Genomic DNA, 19,568 nt, shown 5'->3' on the forward strand with positions numbered 1-19,568 from the left:
GGGATGGAGATTTCACCACCTCTTCAGGTAACGCATTGCAGTGCTTCACCGCCCTTTAGGGGAAAATAAAAGCGGTACCAGCCCTGAGCTATTACTGTCATGACTTGGATTTGAACCAAGGTTTCTGCAGCTACAGTGCAGAGTACTAAGCACGGTACGACCATGGAAGATTTCCAGTGAGTTTTCCTTTCTAGGGCATCACCCCCCAGTCTGGAGCCTGGACCACTGCTCCAGCTGTAGGCAGGACTCTTTGGGCTCCAGGGGCACAAAGCAAATTAACAGCCAGCTGCCCAGAGAAGGGCTTGAGCCCGGCACTGCCAGATTAAGAGCCTGATGGTCATCCAACTTCTGCTGGTAAAATGGTCTTTTCCTTTTGGCCCTCGATACAAGTGCAGTCAGGGCAGCATTAGAGGAATGTAAAATGTTCAAGAAGACCACATTGCAAAAGGCTGGGGGAGTTGCCTCAGGTGGGAAGCAGATGGTTCTGTCTTTTGTTGTACTTTTACATAACAGCTGTTCTCTGTGCAAGAAAGTGCCTCATTCTCCTGAAAAGAAAGAACCCTCTGGCTTCTTTTACAATGTGTCTCTTTTGACACAGATAGGCTACGTCTACACGTGAAGCCTACATCGAAGTAGCTTATTTCGATGTAGCAACATCAAAATAGGCTATTTCGATGAATAACGTCTACACGTCCTCCAGGGCTGGCAACGTCCATGTTCAACTTCGACGTTGCGCGGCACCACATTGAAATACGCGTTGCGAGGGAACATCTACACGCCAAAGTACCACACATTGAAATAAGGGTGCCAGGCACAGCTGCAGACAGGGTCACAGGGCTGACTCAACAGCAAGCTGCTCCCTTAAAGGGCCCCTCCCAGACACTGTTGCACTAAACAACACAAGATCCACAGAGCCGACAACTGGTTGCAGACCCTGTGCCTGCAGCATGGATCCCCAGCTGCAGCAGCAGCAGCCAGAAGCCCTGGTCTAAGGGCTGCTGCACACGGTGACCATAGAGCCCCGCAGGGGCTGGAGAGAGCGTCTCTCAACCCCTCAGCTGATGGCCGCCACGGCGGACCCCGCTATTTTGAAGTTGCGGGACGCGCAATGACTACACGGTCCCTACTTCAACGTTGAACGTCGAAGTAGGGCGCTATTCCGATCCCCTCATGAGGTTAGCGACTTCGACGTCTCGCCGCCTAACATCCAAGATAACTTCGAAATAGCGCCCGACGCGTGTAGCTGTGACAGGCGCTATTTCGAAGTTAGTGCCGCTACTTCGAAGTAGCATGCATGTGTAGACACGGCTATAGAGCCCTCAGCCTACAACCTATCCACCCTGCTCCTCCAGAAGACAGCGACCCACACCTTAAAAAGGCAAAAATTACACAGCACACAAAAAATTCAATAAAATCACAGAATCATCCACACAGCACATCAAATACATTTGGAAAAAACGGCATGAAACATTCAAGAGCATGTACATAAAACTCAAATTGTTAACACACATGAAACACAAACCAGGTAAAAATTCTCACACGTCTCTGTACAGAGACATTTTTTCAAAGAGAAGAGAAGAGAAGAGAAGAGAAGAGGGGAGGGGAGGGGAGGGGAGGGGAGGGGGAGAGAAAAAAACTAGGAAGAAATTACACACCAAACCCACTGAAGGAGCTGGAGCTGGGGGAAAGCAAGTTCTTCTCACATCACAGGGCCCCCACAGACAACTCGCAAAGCCTCCCCTTTGTGCAGTCCATTACCCAGAGGTGCTTCCAGCCAAATTTCAGCCCCAGAACCAGAGGCTCCAGGAGCAAAGGCAGAGCATGGATGAGGGACTCTGGACACACCACGCAATGCATTGTGGGTATGCAAAGGAGCATCACTGACTCTGCCCCAGAGAGCAGAGGAGCTGGGGTCTCCCAGCTGTGGTGGCTGCCCCAGAACAGGGGTGATGACAGTTTTTATGCTGTGCCCCCTTTTTGGCCCTGCACTGAGCTGGTCCCCACAACCTGTGGGAGAACCATAGGAAGGGATGCTGGGCTGTGTCCGGTTGTGTAGATCAGTCTATTGCTGTTGGGGCAGAGAGGAGATTGTGACTTTCATTCCCCTTGGGCAAGTGTCTGTCCCTTTCCCAGCTGTGTACTGCACAGCTCAGGAGCTGGGAGAGACCAGAGCCAGCGTTGGGAACAGGCCCTTCCCTCAGAGGCAGCTGCCCTATCTCTGGCTGCAGATGAACCAGGGCTGCCCAGTCCTTGCCAGGGCATTAAACAGGTGAGTGTCACACTGTCAGGCTGACGTAGGAGACAGGCTGGGCCCAGCAGCAGCCAGAGCAGTGACCATGCCACAGGGTCAGCATTTCCCCCAGGCACAGACTCCCCTCACCTCTTGCACACACTGGTCACAGACAGCCCCTGGGCAGTGTCTCAGTGGCTGTACTGCATTATTATCCTGGTTCCAGGATGTGGCTAAAACACAGCCCTCGCTGTGAGCAGGATTTGAACCTGCGCAGGGAAACCCTATTGGGTTTCTAGTCCAACGCCTTAACCACTCGGCCATCTCAGCTGTGAGACTGTCTCTGCCCCCCCAGGCCAGAGGCCCTGGTGAATGCTCGGTGGGCTGAGGCTGGTCAGGAACACTGCCAGACAGCTGGTGGGGTTTGCTGCCCTCCCCTTTCCTCAGCCCCGGCCCCGGCATTGTCCCTGGAAGCTGTGTGCTTGGGCGGCTGCTCAGGAGAGATGCAGGTGCTGCCCGGCTAATTAGCAGAGCCCCACAGGCAGCAGCCGGTGTTTCTCTTGGAGGTGCACATCTGCCCAGGCCTTGGTGCACAGAACAAAATGTATTCTACGTCCCTAGGGAACATTCGAGGGACCTGTGGCCCTGGGGCAGCAGATGGTGGGGAAGGGGGATCATTCTGCCCCAGTGAAAGTTCCATGGGGCAATCCATGGCCATTGACCACAGCCCTGTATCCCCCAGAGCCCCCTTCAACCCATCTGAGGTGTGTCAGGAGCCCAGCCAGGGGATGAGGACGAGGGCCCCTCCTGGAGTGAGACAGCGTTTAAGGACTTCTGACGCTCTGGGGAATGAGGAGCTGCTGCTCCACATGACTGGCTGGTGCCAGGATGCTGCAGCCTTCAGCCACCTGTTCTCTGGCCTGAGCTCCGAGGGTCACCCCACCTGAACAGCTGAACTACTGGGGAGAAAAGTGAAGGAACTGTGGCAGGCCGACTGCCAGGCCCAGGATGAGGCCAGACACTCGAGGGGCAGTGGCCGCTACCTGCCCCACTTCCAGGAGCTCAACGGCCGCCTGGGACCCAAGGAGGCAGCACTGACCACCCACGTCCTACAAACCACCAGCTCAGATGGCGCTTGCCAGGGGGCTGCAGGAGGTGTCAGGACCAGTATCAGGCAGCAGCTCCCACCCAACAGGCACAGGAACAGAAGCCCAGAGCCATGACAGGGGTTCCAGCAATGGGGTCCTCATCATCTCTGTGCCCTGAGACGTCTCCATCTGGGCCCCCTCCATCTGGGCCTCCCTTCAGTTCCTCTAGGGACACCAAGGTAGGTTTCGTGCATGTTGGATGCCTGGCACAAGGGGAGGGGAGGCCAGCAGTGGCCCACTCACACAGCCACCAGCTCCAGTCTGGATGCACCCCACATGGCTGTGCTCCCTCAGCCTCAATGGGGGCCTCATGCAACACTCAGCACCTGCCCCTGAGGACAGCACCACAGGCTGCATGCCCAGGGAGGGAGGCTGAGCTACACTGCATATGTCCCACCCTCGCAGGGACCCCCCAGCCACACAGATCCCTCAGGGACCCCGGGCCAGATGGGGGGACAAGGTGGAGGGGGGCACACAGCCCCCAGGGCCAGGTCATGGTGCTGATGGCCTTTCCCTGGGTCCCCTTCTGTCTCCAGAGCTGCACCATCCAGGGGCCAGACAAGGCCTGTACACAAGCCAGAAAGGCCCACACCAGAGGGCGAGGGGGCTGGAACTGCACCCCTAAGAGCGCCCATATGGGGCCAGTGCTGGGGCATGTGCTGGTGCCACTGTGGGGAGGAGGAAGCTGCTGCTGTCACTGCTCACACCACCCCCCTGCAGGACGTGACTGCTGTCACGCAGGAGAGGCTGGTGATGGAGCAGGAGGCCTGGGGTTGGGTGGCAGGCAGCCTGGACACCCTCACACAGGCTGTGACCACGTGCCTGGCTAAACCTCCCACCCCATCACCAGTCCCTCCCACAGCCCCTGCAGCTCCTCCCTTCACATGTCCCTCACAGTGTCCCACAGTTCCCCCCACCCCTCCACCCACAGTCCCTGACATTGGTGCCCTGCTCCCACCCAACCTTCCCCCATCCCCTCCCTCCCTTCCTGTAGCCCCCAGTGAGCCCAAGCCTGAGCCCACTGGACCCCTTCCTTGTCCCGACCTCCTGATGGTCCCAGCTCCATCCCAGCCCTTGTGAGAATATGGACTGTGGCCTCCCACCCGCTCCCCAGAGCCCTTTCTGACTTCTGTTACCCCACCCCCTCTCCAAGACCTCCTCTAAGTTCCATTGCCCCCACTGCCCACCCCAGGACCCCAATTGTCTATAGTCCCCCATCCCTCTTGTTAATCGTTTACACTTCTGTTTATGCAGTTTGGAATCCATTGCCAGAGTTTCATGAAATACTTTCCTTAGCAACACTCCCTGTCCCTGGTGTCTATTGGGAGGCCGGGAGGGTTTGGGAGTGTTGGGGGGGGGGTTGATAGTGAGAGTTGGGTGCGTGGGAAGGGAGTTGTGGTGGTGGCTGGATGTTGGGGGGTCACATGGGCCCCCGCACAAAGGCCTCCCAGAGGAACTTCCTGACCTGCACCCTGACCCTCTGTGCCTGACAGCATGGGAAAGCAGCCAGCTGCTTGCAGCCGTGGCCAGACCCAAAACCCACCCCTGCATGAACGGCTCTTGCTTTACCTCCACGGTGTTGTGGAGGGAGCAGCATGTACCCACCACATCTGGTACATTGCGCGGGATGACCTCCAGTATCCTGAGGGGGCCCTGAAAGTGCCCTTCAGCCACCTAATATTGCAAGCCCAGTTTAGGAACTAAATAAAAATGTCCTAGCTGGGCTCAGTGTGTCCCATGTAGGGCCAACTCAGCCACTCATGCAAGGGGTAAATGGTATTGGGCATTATATCGGGGGGCTAGTGGTGTCCCCATTTGGTAGCTCCCAGGCTGGGATGGATGTCTTCTCCTGCATGCTGCAGCAGAGCCATGAGTTGGAAGATACGGGCATTGTGGGCTCACCCAGACAAACCCACACAGAATGCCATAAATTGCCCCTTGGTGTCCACGCAGGTCTGGAGCACCCCAACATGGTATCCCTTGCAATTGATGAAGATGACTCTGCTGCATTCTGGGGCCTGGATAGCAATGTGGGTCCCATCCAGAGCTCTGAAGCACTTGGGGAAGTCCAGCTTCTCGCCCCCATTAGGGTGACTTGCAGATCCCAGACACGGACAACCCAGTAAAGTAGGTTGTTTTTGATTGCCCAGAAGACCTGAATGGTGTGTGGGGAGAACATGTCCATGTGTGCGTGGTGGGGTGCTCCATGCATCCCCTTCCCCTCCCCCCACCTGGCCCCAGCCACCCCACGCTGTCCCTCTCCCCTGTCTCTGAGGGTGCCCCTTGCCTGGTAGCCCTCCTCCCCATGGTGGGGAGGTGCCCCAAGCATGCCCTACCTCCAGCAGAACAGCCGCAATGGTGGCCCTGCCCACCCCCAATTGATGGCCAAATGACTGGTGGCTGTCCAGGGTAGTGAGCCTCCACATAGCAATGGCTACCCCCTTGTGCAAGGGGAGTGTGCGCTGCACCTGTGTGTCATGGTGCTGGGGGGCAGGGGAGGGCCAATGACTTAACTCCAGAAATAGCCTCTTTGTCATACTGAAGTTGTGGGGCCAGCGGGTGTCATTCCAGTCCCCCAGAACCAGCCTGTCCCATCACTCGCTGCTGGAGGGTGGCAGCTCGGAGCAGTGCCTACAGGCTGACCATGGCCTGGATGGGTCGGGATCAGGGAGTCTCTGGGGGCCATTGTGTGCCACCAAGTGGCTTCTCCATGTGGTTGAGTTCTCGGTGCTCTGGGTACAAGCCAGCCCTTGGCATATGCAGAATGAGTGTGTTTTGGAGGAGCCCTTTAAAGGAGCACCAGGCTGCAGCCCCCAGAAGGGCTTATCTGCCTTGCTAGCGCAGCCACGGCATTTTCTGCCCCTTTTCTCCCAAAAGAGCACCCGGTGACATGTGGCTGCTTCCTTGCAAACCAAGGGCCTGGTCTTTTCAAAGAGCGGCTCACAATCTCCTTTCGCTTGGGGCGTGCGGACGCTCGCTTTCAAAAGCTGATCTGTCAGAAGGTGGCTTTGGAAAGTTTGCCTTTTGACATCACTCTGTGGTTCAGATTCAGCCAGCCACGGAGAAAAGGGTAGAAAAGCAGAACCAGGTCCCCAAGTGAAAATTGCAGCATAGTGTAACAAAGGAAATGTGTGTGTATATCAAAAAAGGATAAAATTCTTTTAACAACTAAGGCTACGTCTACACGTGCAGCCAACATCGAAATAGATTATTTCGATGTTGCGACATCGAAATAGTCTATTTCGATGAATAACGTCTATACGTCCTCCAGGGCCAGCAACGTCGATGTTCAACTTCGACGTTGCTCAGCCCAACATCGAAATAGGCGCAGCAAGGGAACGTCTACACGTCAAAGTAGCACACATCGAAATAGGGATGCCAGGCACAGCTGCAGACAGGGTCACAGGGCGGACTCAACAGCCAGCCGCTCCCTTAAAGGGCCCCTCCCAGACACAGTTGCACTAAACAACACAAGATACACAGAGCTGACAACTGGTTGCAGACCCTGTGCCTGCAGCATAGATCCCCAGCTGCCGCAGAAGCGGCCAGAAGCCCTGGGCTAAGGGCTGCTGCCCACGGTGACCATAGAGCCCCGCAGGGGCTGGAGAGAGAGCATCTCTCAACCCCCCAGCTGATGGCCGCCATGGAGGACCCAGCAATTTCGACGTTGCGGGACGCGGATCGTCTACACGTTCCCTACTTCGACGTTGAACGTCGAAGTAGGGCGCTATTCCTATCTCCTCATGAGGTTAGCGACTTCAACGTCTCGCCGCCTAACGTCGAAGTTAACTTCGAAATAGCGCCCGACGCATGTAGACGCGACGGGCGCTATTTCGAAGTTGGTGCCGCTACTTCGAAGTAGCGTGCACGTGTAGACGCAGCTTACAGCAGCACACACACTGAGACACTGCCCAGGGGCTGTCTGTGACCAGTGTGTCTAAGAGGTCAGGGGAGTCTGTGCCTGGGGGAAATGCTGACCCTGGGGTGTGGTCACTGCTCTGGCTGCTGCTGGGCCCAGCCTGTCTCCTATGTCAGCCCAACAGTGCTACACTCACCTGTGTAATGCCCTGGGAAGGAGTGGGCAGCCCTGGTTCAGCTGCAGCCAGTGAGAGGGCAGCTACCTTGAAGGGAAGGGCCTGTTCCCAAGGCTGGCTCAGGGGATCTGGTCTCTCCCAGCTACTGAGCTGTGCAGTACACAGCTGGGAAAGGGGCAGACACTTGCCCAAGGGGGAATGAAAGTCACAATCTCCTGTCTGTCCCAACAGCAATAGACTGATCTGCAGAACCAGACACAGGCCAGCCTCCCTTCCTATGGTTCTCCCACAGGTTGTGGGGACCAGCTCAGTGCAGGGCCAAAAAGGTGGCACAGCATAAAAACTGTCATCACCCCTGTTCTGGGGCAGCTGCCACAGCTGGGAGCCCCCAGCTCCTCTGCTCTGTGGGGCAGTCAGTGATGCTCCTGTGCATACCCACAATGCATTGCGTGGTGCGTCCAGAGTCCCTCATCCACGAGCTGCCTTTGCTCCTGGAGCCTCTGGTTCTGGGGCTGAAATTCGGCTGGAAGCACCTCTGGGCAATGGGCTGCACAAAGGGGAGGCTTTGTGGGTTGTCTGTGTCATCACTGTGATGTGAGAAGAACTTGCTTTCCCCCCACTCCAGCTCCTTCAGAGGGTTTGGTGTATAATTTCTTCCTTACTCATATAATTTCTTTTTGTGTTTTTGTAAAGCTGTTTGTGCAGAGAGATATGTGAGAGTTTTTATCCATTTTGTGGTTGATGTGTATTAACAGCTTGAATTTTATGTGTATATTCTTGAATGTTTCTTGCTGTTTAATACTTTTTTTTCCAAATGTACTTGCTGTGCTGTGTGGATGATTCTGTGATTTTATTAAACTTTTTGTGTGTTGTATAATTTTTGCCCTTTTAAGCTGAGGGTCACTGTATTCTGCAGGAGCAGGGTGGATAGGTAATAGGCTGAGGGCTGTATCCGTGTGAAAGGAGACACATTGCAAAAGAAGCCAGAGGGTTCAGTTTTTCTCGGAGAATGAGGCATTTTCAATCACAGAGAACGTGTCTTATGTAGAAGTGCAGCAAAAGACAGAACCATCTGCTTTCTACCTGAGGCAACTCCCCCAGCCTTTTCCAATGTGGGCTTCTTTAACATTGTACATTCCTCTAATGCTGCCCTGACTGCACTTGTGTCAAGGGCCAAAAGGAAAAGCCCCTTTTACCAGCACAATTTGGATGAGCAGCAGGCTCTTTATCTGGCAGTGCCGGGCTCAAGCCCTTCTCTGGGGAGCTGGCTGTTAATTTGCCTTGTGCCCCTGGAGCTCAAAGGCCGTGTCTACACGTGCCACGAGAAACTTGTTCAACATAATTTTGTCATACAGACATAGCCAGCAGCATTTGAACAAGACTGAATGGGATTTCTCGGGTGCCACACGAGTCTCTGCTAAAGTGTGGCTGTGTTTGTTTGGCTTTGGTAGTGGATTCCTGTTTCTATAACTTTCTTGCTTCCTAGAGAGGGAGTTCTTGAGGCCAGAAGAGGTGGCAAGGAAATGAGAAGCAGAGAAAGCCAATGGAGCTGCTGTGGAGTGCTGGTGCCCTTGGGAGAGTGATCCTGCTGCTCCTACCTGAGTAAGGAGTGCTGTGCAGTGAGGGCTGGTAGCTCTGGGAGGCTGGGTCCAGGGATGTCCAACCCTCACCTGCTCTGCTTTCTTCCTCATTGGTTTTTTTTCCCTTTCATGAAACTTTAACACTTGAGGGACAGTGGGGAATAACAGCCGAAAAGGATCTGGGAGTTGAAGTGGACGAGATGCTGGACAAGAGTCAACAGGGTGCCCTTGTAGCCAAGAAATCTAATGGCATATTAGGTTGCATCAAGAGGAGCGTTGCCAGTAGATCCAGAGACGTGATTATTCCTCTTTATTCGGCTTTGGTGAGGCTGCATCTGGAGGACTGTGTCCAGTTCTGGGCCCCCTTTTACAGGAAGGATGTGGATACACTGGAGAGGGTCCAGTGGAGGGTGACCAAAATAATTAGGGGGTGGAGCAAATGACTTTTGAAGAAACGTTGAGGGAATTGGGACTGTTTAGTCTGCAGAAGAGAAGACTGAGGGGGGACTTGATAAGAGCCTTCAGCTTACTGAAGGGAGGCTGCAAAGAGGCTGGAGAGAGGCCGTTCACAGTGGTCACGGATGGCAGAACACAGAACAATGGACTGAAGTTGCAGTTGGAAAGGTCCAGGTGGGACATTAGGAAAAACTTTTCCACTCGGAGAGTGGTGAAGCATTGGAATGGTCTCCCCAGGGAAGTCGTGGAGTCTCCATCCCTGCAGGTGTTTAAATCTCGCCTTGACAAAGCCCTGGCGGGGCTGATCTGATGGGTTTGGTCCTGCTCCAAGCAGGGGGCTGGACTCGATGATTTTTTTAGGTCTCTTCCAGCTCTTTTGTTCTCCGATTCTGTGATTCTACGACCACACACACTCAGAGCCTCCTACACTCACACGTTTACCCAGATGAACCCCCACTGCTTTTAGTGACAGCTCTGTGGGAAGCTTTACGATATATTTCAACAGCAGAGAACAATTTTTCTCTTCTGAGCTGTGAAAACTTCGTCTTTCTAAGGCTACGTCTGCACAAGCCAAACACTTCGAAATGGCCATGCAAATGGTCATTAACAAAATGGCCCACTCCATTAAAGTGCCGGCTGACAGCTCAGCAGCTCCAGCTCGAGCAAGAATTTATCAGATTCACACTGGTGTGCCAGTTCGAGGGGACTGTAACTACTACCTGCTGAGTCGCATGGGAGGGAAACAGGCGTCCATTGCGTCTGTGAGCTCCAGCTCAGACAGAGAACTTCTGCCTGGTCCTTCTTTCTCCTGCAAGTTGTTCAGGGACAGAGCTCATCAGCGCCCTTGGTAAGAAGCTGTAACATTTGCAAGTTCACCCTGGTTGTTGACACAACTTTTTCTTTGTGCCGCTGCCTAAAGCAGGGTCAGCCAGTCAATCAACTGCTCTGGGATGCTGCCAATAGGGCTGCAGAAAGGAGTCTCAGCTCGGGGCTGGACTTCATGGCGAAGCGGACAGGGAGCTGCAGACGGGGACTTGAAGAGGGAGTGTGACAGAGGGAGGCCAATGGTGGTTAGGAAGACCCCCAACACCTGTGTCTGCACAACTCCTGTCTCCTCCACCTGTGCCTGTAGCCAGACAGACTGCCTGGCCATGGATGCCTCTGCCCAGATGCTGGTGCGGCTTTGCAGGGACTGTGGCTTGCAATTCCCACTCACTGATATCCAGGCTGGGGGCACCATCCAGTGTGAAAGGTGCCTGCTGGTGGAATCTCTCAGGCGGCAGGTGGGAGAGCTACAGGAGGAGGTGGCCAGGTTGAGGAGTACCCGACTCCACGAGCAGGTCCTGGACAGTATTCATGTGGAGACAGCTGAGGTGACTGTCCCAGGACACAGGACGGCTGATAAACCACTGGTGGAGGAGGAGATAGATCGGGGGGTCACTGGCAGCTGGTTACTGCTGGCAGCAGGCAGTGTTCCACCCCTGCTCCGAACCCTCCCACCGTGGTACTAGGAAACCGTTACGCTGTACTTGATACAGGAGACAAAGAATCGCCCCACACAGCAGACGAGAAACCTCGTGCCCCCATGGCTGGGAAGTCTGCTGCCACCACTGCGAGGAGGAAGTGCAGATTAGTGGTGCTCAGGACTCTCTTCTAAGGGGGATGGAGATGCCCATCTATCGCCCTGACATTTCATCTCGGGAGGTGTGCTGCCTGCCGGGGGCCCGTATCCAAGACATTGCAGAGGTGTTGTCAAGGATTACCCGTCCCTCTGACTACTATCCTGTGCTTCTTCTCCATGCGGGCCCTAATGAAACGGCAAGGTGTGATGCCGAGCAGGTGAAGAGTGACTTCAGGGCTCTGGGGGCACGGGTGAGGGAGTTTGGGGCACAGGTGGGTTTCCTTCAGAAGATCCCCGCAGGCCGCACGTCTGCACGTGTACTTCGGAGTCAGGAAGAGCTTCTTCTGGACTCCGAACCATGTGCTGATATGCTAATGAGGTGTGGAAATTTGCATCCATGCCTCATTAGCATTTTCCAGATAACTCATGAGCCTGGGGCTTCCAGAAGATGCGGCACGTGTCGACACAGCCAAAGGCTATGTCTGCACAGCAGCATTATTCCTGAGAGAGGTATTCCAGAAGAGGTATTCCAGAATAGCCGATTCCAACATAGCACAGCTGCACATAATATGGATTTCAAAATATGGCTCAGCTATTTGGACATACAGCAGCTGCAGACACTGAAGCCTATTCTGAATACAGACATTGGAAGGACTATGGCTTATTTTGAACCAGGCACTATTCCCTCTCTACACAGTCCCTATGTCAAAAGAGCTTTTTGAAATATTCAAAATAGCTGTAGTCAAGACCCCAAGACACACTCAGCCAGGGCTCTGCTCTCAAGCTCTGGTTCTGTTTCCTTTGACATCCTGGCCTTAGGCAGGAAAAGTCTCTTCTTGTCCTCAGCTCTAGTGGAAGTGAAGAGAGGAGAAATTGGTGTTTCCATCATCCTCAGAGAGTGGAAGAGGATTTTCTTCTCTTCAGTTCTATCCCCACCTGCCCAGAGAGGAGAGAAAATAACCCTTCCCCAGGTGACTGTCCCCCTCAGCACCTCTGGGGCACCTGGCATTGGCTACTGTCAGCAGACAGGATACTGGGTTAGATGGCCATTTGGTCTGACCCAGTATGGCCGTTCTTATGTCTTATGTCTTTCCACATCATCTCCATCTGTGCACTGGGCCTAGACATGAATTACGTATATCCAGGGGACGGTAAGGAAATGGGGAGCTCAGCGTTCCTGTTCCTCACTTACACAAGGACAATAGATGGAGAGTCAAAAAGGTGATGGGAAAAGTGTTACTGAGAAAGTGGAGGGGATGGTGCGTGTTGAAGGGCTGGATGGAGATTTCTGCTTGGAGAGTTCTGATTCTTGACAACTGACACTTGTCTAGCCAGGGCAGTCGGGGCAGGTGAGCATCAGTCACGAGATTGTTCTCACATGAAAGGGCACCAGAGGCTTTCTGTAGGTATTTGGAAAGAACAAAAAGAGGGGAACTCCTGGCTGGGTATTAAATATTCAGGAGTTTTCTGCTGCCAGTTTTCTTGAGAAGCCGGCAAACTCCCACAGCCTGGTGGTGACGGCATTTCTACCACTACTCCACTGGAGCAGAGCAGCCCCAGGAGGCCTTGAGTTGCCTCAGCCCCCAGGAGGCAGCTTGACTTCACTCTTCTCCTCCCACTTCTCATTTCTGTGTGGGTAGGTCTGTTTTGGAGACACCTGAAGCTCCTGGTGACCAGCTGCTTTGGTCTCCCCTTGTTCTGGGCCCCTTTGACCACAGTAAAGGGGTTGCACGTAAGCTGCCTGAAAGCTTTGACCAACAGATCTTAGCTCACACCAAGCACCACAGGTTAAAACTCCAACACCCCCCATCTCACCAAGGAGCAAATCATCCCTGCTCTCCAATTCCAACAGAGCACTTGTTGGGGGGAGAGGAAGTAAGAAGCAAAGCTGTGAATTGAACCTAGGCCAACTGCACAGGAAGGAGCCATGCTAACCACTACACCATAAGCACCTCTTTTGGGGATGGGGGTGGGCGGGGGGCTAAAAGGGCAACATGCAGAAATATGAATTACTGAGCATGTGGTTTCCACCCCACCCCGGCTCTTTTTTCATTAGTTGTAGGCATCCTTCGATCCCAAGGGATCCTGGGTTTGCGCCCCAGCTGGACTGATTCACGCAGTGTCTCCTGTGGCTGTGCAATCCAAGGCGGGAGTGGCAGTCCTTTCCGCACAGTGAGCAGCAGGAGGCAGACGTCGCTCTGGGGTCACGGGCACGGACCTCTCTGAGGGCTCTCCTGCCTTCCGCTTCCTTCACCAACATAGTTTCATACATAACAAGAGCTTCCTTCACTCCCTGTTTCCAGACATGCATGTCTGAGGCGAGCGAATGCCAGGTGTTCACACTGATAGAGAGAGCGCTGAGGTCACACTTGCACGTGTCCTTGTAGCGCAATTTAGGTCGCTCTTTCGGTCTCTTTCCAGACGCCAGTTGGCCGAAGAGGAGGTGCTTCGGTATTCGGCCATCCGTCATGCGTGAGACGTGGCCCAGCCAGCGCATACGCCTCTGTTTGAGAAGGGTGACCATGGAGGCGGTGCCCTCTCAAGCACTGCGCTACTGGGGACCTTGTCCTGCCATGAGATACCGAGTATGCGCCTAAGGCAGCGCATGTGGAACGTGTTGAGCCGCTGCTCTTGTTTTGAGTGCAAAGTCCATGTTTCACCGGCGTACAGCAGTGTGCTCAAAACACAGGCTGCGTAGACCTGCACCTTGGTGTGTACAGTGAGCTTATTGTTAGCCCATACTCTCTTCGTCAGCCTGGAGAACGTTGTGGCGGCTTTTCCAATGCGCTTGTTGATCTCGCTGTCAAGTGACAAGTTGCCCGAGACCGTCGAGCCGAGGTACACGAACTCATGGACGACTTCCAGTTCGTAGTCTAGCACGTTGATAGATGGCTCATTACCCATGTTCTGGCCCATCACCTGGGTCTTCTTTAAGCTGATTGTGAGGCCAAATTCCACACATGCATCCGCAAAGCGAGTTACGAGTGACTGCAGTTCCTGCTGAGCGTGAGCAGCAATAGCTGCATCGTCAGCAAAAAGGAACTCACTTAGACGCTTCGTAAGCACCCTAGTCTTCTCTCTAAGCCTCGACAGTTTCAAGAGTTTGCCGTCCGTTCTCGTGTAGAGAGAGATGCCCTCTGTAGCAGTTCCGAAGGCATATTTGAGCAAAACTGCAAAGAAGATGCCGAACAGTGTTGGAGCCAGCACACACCCCTGCTTCACTCCGCTGAGAATCTCAAAGGGTTCGGATGTGGATCCGTCGTATACGATGGTCCCCTTCATGCCTTCATGAAAGGCCCTAATAATGCTGAGCAGAGCTGGGGCACAGCCAATCTTAGCCAGAATCGCGAACAGACCTTTTCTGCTGATGAGGTCAAATGCCTTGGTCAAGTCGATGAAGGCAACATACAGAGGTTTGTTCTGCTCCTTGCACTTTTCTTGTAGTTGCCTATCCGAGAAAACCATGTCTATGGTGGACCATTCAGCTCTGAACCCACACTGAGACTCAGGGAAGACTCTCTCCGCAAGAACATTGAGTCTCTTCAGAACACCACGTGCAAATAGCTTCCCCATGGTACTGAGAACGGAGATGCCACAGTAGTTGTTACAATCGCTTTTGTCACCCTTGTTCTTGTAGACAGTCACGATGTTAGCATCCCTCATATCTTGTGGTGCGCTGCCTTCTCTCCAGCATTGGCAGAGTATTCTGTGCAGCTCTGAAACTAGGGTACCGTTGGCGCATTTGAGGATTTCTGAGGGAATACCGTCCTTCCCTGGGGCTTTTCCAGAAGACAGTGCTTTTAGTGCGTCGCTGAGTTCCTCCAAGGTGGGCTCAGCGTCGAGTTCAGTCATGGTGGGCAGAGGCTCGATGGCATTCAGGGCTCTCTCTGTAACTACGGTCTCTCTGGCGTACAACTGTGAGTTGTGTTCCACCCAGCGTTCCATCTGCTTGGTTCTGTCAAGAGGGACACTAAATTCCTACCAACATAGTTGTAAAAGTCTCTGATTGGTTCTGAGTGCTCAGAGTGGCAGCAGATGACACTGATTTTGAAAGGTAAGTGAGCCTGGGGTTGTGGGGAATTGAAGGCTAGCAGCAGTTTGGGGACATGAGTGGGAGGGAGGGTTCAAACCTGATGGCGGAAAGGGCCCATGGGGGCAGGGGGGTCAGGCTGCTGCAGGTTCAGTCTGTGGGGGGTTAAGGCTGCAGCAGTTCGGGTGCACTGGGCCGGGGTGGGGGGTTTAAGTTTCAGCAGTTTGTATGGGGGGGATTTAGGTGCAGGGCTGGTGGGGGGTTGAGTTTTGGCAGTTCAGGGTGCAGGGGGCAGAGTGGGGGTTGTGTTTCAGAGGTTCAGGTGTGTGGGAGGTTTAGGTTTCACTGGTTAATGCACCTTAAGCACAACTCAAAATCCCATCCCCGTGGCCCTGGCTCACCACACCTGGCCTTGTGCAGTCCCACTTGAGGCCCTTGCATGGCTCTGGATCACCACCCACCGTGCAGCTCTGACTCACCCCCACCATGTTCAGCTCCAGCTCAATCCCCTGCATGGTCCTGGCTCAATTTCACCATTTGATGCTTTAACGCCCCCCAGGCTTCATCCTGCTACTCCCCTGCCACGGCCCCAACCAGCAGCCAGGCTTAATCCACCTCAGCTGCCCCCCAACCCCAGGACTTACCTTTCAAAAGGAGATCCAGGAGCTCAGATGCTCCTGCTGCTTCCCAGGCTGCAGAAGGGGCCTTCTGCCAGGAAAAAAGCTGGTTCCCAACTGACGCAAACTTCACGTCATGTGCGGGTGCTGGGAACACAATCCTGGCACAGCTGCAGAGACTGCTGGACTTGCTTAGCCATGTGATTAAGCCACAAACCAGCTCCCTGCTGTGGGGTCTGTGGTTGTGACCCCCGCCCCCTTCCAAAGCGCCCATCCATTAAGGACCTTGTTGTCTTGATTCTGTCCGTAAGGCCAGGCTGCCCTGCAGACAGCACTTGGACTATGGACTGTGGCCGCAAGTTTACGCTGCCCTGTGAAACATAAAGGGGGTTCTAAATACACCACCCCTGACAAGACCATAAATATGAAAATACCATTTACTCCTTATAACACGAGAACTGGTGTCACTGAATGAAATTAATGGGCACCAGATCAACCAGAACCAAAGAGGAAGCATTTTTCACACAGCTCACAGCCAGCCAATGGAACCCCTCACCAGAGGAGGCTGTGAAGGTCGAAATTAGTCCAGAATTCAGTCCAGCATTCAGAAGTCAGAGGAAAGCAGAAGGGAGGAGTCATCCCAGGCTGCAGCCCACCACAACTCCCCTCCTCTGGGAAACTGCAGCAGGGGGTTGCTAATGCTGACAGCTCCATGGGGGGGCTTGAAAAACACAGTATCAAAGGCAGGGAGAGCCCTGGCCTGCAGACCCCCAGAAAGAGCCTCCCACCCACCAGGACCCTGCCCCCACTAGTTGAGGAGCCAGGAGCACTGAGCTGTCAGCAGCTCTGCTATGAGTCCCTGCCAGCATCATGGAAATGCTAAAAAGGTACATGGTGGGTCACTTCTAACACACATGTGGACCAGTCCTGTCTGCTAACAGTAGCCAACCCCGAATATGGATGATAACAAGGCACCACTGGGAGTGGAACGCAGGATCCCCTGCTAAAAGGGCAGGTGCTTTGGCCAGCTAAGCCACAGTGCCCGTCTCCAAACAAGCTCTCCTGTCGGCCCCAACTCACTCCTTGCTGCCCCATCTGGGCCTGCTCAGCTCTGCTTGAGTGCAGATCCTGTCACGCAGAGGAGCCTGTGGAGTTTAACTCCCAAGGGGGGTGACTCTTTGGACAGATCTGGGCTAGAAAATTTGGTGGTGTCACTCCATGACTCAGGGGTGTAAAAACTGTCCCCCCCCAGTACAATGTAGACCTCTCCCAGTGCACATATCATCCTGGCAATCAGAGAGCTTTTGTGGTCCACGTTGCTTGGGGAAGGGCAGATTTAGAACTCCTAAGGACGAGGTGATTTCCAGCACAGAAACAAGAGCAGTTTCTGTGACAAATGATATGTTTTTCACAGGTCCCTCCCAGGGCATCCCTGGTCAGAGTCCTGCCAGCTGCTCATATTGGGGTTAACAATAAGATAAAGTCTTCCCATTTTTTCACACACTCCCAGGCATTGCTTTTCTCACAGCTTCACCTCACGCCCGCAAGTTTGGCCCTTGCACTTCAACTCAGCTTTGTCCCTCGTCCCTCTGATGCTAAAGGCAAGAGGCCCAGGGCCAGGCTGACAAGTCAGGGGAAAGCAGGAGGGAGCAGGAGTTGTAGGCTGCAGCCCACCACAACTCCCCTTCTCTGGGAAGCTGGAGCAGGAGGCAACTAATGCTCACAACTCCATGGGGAGGCTTAAAACCACAGAGAACCAAAGGTGGGGAGAGCCCTGGCCAGGACACAGCCACAAAGAGCCTCCCCGCCCCCCAGGCGCCAGTAGCATGTGGGGTGGCTGCTGACACGCAGTGCCCAGCATGAAGGAACACAAACAATAATTACTGACCAATAGACTTGAATCTATGATCCCTGGACCTCAGCAGAGGAGCACTGAAGTGTCAGCAGCTCTCTTACGAGTCCCTGTCAGCATCTTGGAAACCAGCAGAATGGGCATTGGGGGTTATATCTCACATCCGTGTGGTGCAATGTCCTGGCAGGTTTCCTGAAAGGGCAGTAGTTGGGCACCCCTGGGACAGGAAACCAGGGGTTCCTGTTGAGAAGGGAGGTGTTTTCGCCAGCTAAGCCATGAGGCCTGCCTCAGCCTGAGCTCTGCTGTCTGCCCACACCTGACTCCTGCCAGCCACACCTGGGCCTGCTTCGCTCTGCTGGAGTTTAGATCCTGTCCGGCAGAGGAGCTGGGGAGGTTTAACTCCCAAGGGGGGTGACTCTTTGCACAGCTCCGCGCTAGACAATTGGGTGGTGTCTCTCAGGGGTGTAAAAAACTGTCCCCCACCTCCGGAAGACCTACTGCAGTGCCCAGATTGTCATGGCAACCACAGGGCTTTCATGGTCCACATTGCTTGGGGAAGGCTCTTGGCCAGTGAAGACCCAGAGGACAGGTGTCCTGGGACTGCTGTACTGGGGAAACTGTGGTCAGCGCTGGAAGCTCCCTAGAAATGGGGAACTGGCGACATCTGAAAGATTAGGTAATCATAGCACATGACCCAGGTTAACCTTTGTTTTAAAGAGAAATCGTTAAGGCCAAGGAGGCCGGGGTCCAGCAGCTCTCGAACCCAAATGGGCTGTTTCTTTGCAGGGAGCAAAATGGAGGGAAATGGAAGAGGGCACTGGAGAAGCTTCGCTCCCGGCCTGACGCTGCCTTGGAAAAGAAGGAAAAAAGACACCACTTCTGTTGGAGAACGTGGGCATTTATCCCAAAGCCTCTCGCACGCTAAATGAGCCCTCTACCAACTGAGCTAATTCCCGTGTCTGAACATAATTTCTGACTCACCGATCTTATTCCAGAGGCCACAGCATCCCTGTGGCTGCCCATGGCTACGGCTGAGGGACACAAAGGCTGTGTGTGCACAGCAGTGTTCTGCCTCAATAAGCGATTCCAGGAGAGGGATTCCAGAGCTGTTGATTCCGATATCGCAGAGCTACACACAACATGGGTTTGGAAATACTGCTCTGCTATTTGGACATTCAGCATCTACAAACAATGGAACCTGTTTTGAAGCCCCTTTTTCAAAAGAACTATTTGAACTAGCTGGAATCATGATCCCAGGAGATGCCCAGCCAGGGCTCTGCTCTCTCTCTCTCTCCCTCTCTGTCTCCTTTGAGCTCCTGGCCTTAGGCAGGAAAAGTCTCTTCTTGTCCTCAGGTCTGGAGAGGAGCAATCGATGTTTCTGTCACTCTCAGAGAGCAAAAGAGGATTTTCTTCTCTTCAGTTCCATCCCCATATGCCCCAAGAGGGCAGGAAAAAACCCTTTGCCAGCTCACTGTCCTCCTCAGCACTCTGTCGTGTCATGTCTTTCCACATCAGCTCCGTTTGTGCCCTGCACCTATAAATGATCTACACAGAGCCAGGCAAGGAGGAGCTCTGAATTCGTGTTATTCACTTATACCAGGACAAGTGTTTGAGCGCTCGACCACTTGAGCTAACTCCTCTGCCTGGGAACAACTCTCTTAACCCACTCACCTTGTTCCTGAGCCCATAATGGGACTCTCTCTGCCCCTGAATCTTCTCTTTGTTAAGTCATCCCATCTCCTCCTTGCAACGTGTATGCCCAGAAGAGAATCCCATGGTTGAAGAAACCATAGCTCTCTCTCCAACATGATCTGCACAACCACACATTTATCTCCATGTTTCAATGATCCTGGATCTTTTCCTTCAACAGGGAGAATGGCCAAGAGCACTTGAGGACCCCTGGATGCTTCATCCCGATGGGTCACTTCTTGAAAGACTCTTCCTGGGGTTGCTTTGCTTTGTAACTCTTGGGCTTTACACACGAGTGGCCCTGTTTACTT

At 53.8% G+C, this 19,568-nt stretch overlaps 1 non-coding gene across 1 annotated transcript; it reads right to left on the reverse strand.

Annotated features, from left to right (window-relative positions):
* Positions 1 to 2,478: 2,478 nt before the first annotated feature.
* On the reverse strand, positions 2,479 to 2,560 carry TRNAS-AGA (transfer RNA serine (anticodon AGA)). Its single transcript has one exon. It is a non-coding gene; the product is annotated as a tRNA-Ser (tRNA).
* Positions 2,561 to 19,568: the final 17,008 nt, after the last annotated feature.

The sequence above is a fragment of the Carettochelys insculpta genome, chromosome 7 (genome assembly GCF_033958435.1).
Source record: "Carettochelys insculpta isolate YL-2023 chromosome 7, ASM3395843v1, whole genome shotgun sequence".
Classification (NCBI taxonomy): Eukaryota; Metazoa; Chordata; order Testudines; family Carettochelyidae; genus Carettochelys; species Carettochelys insculpta.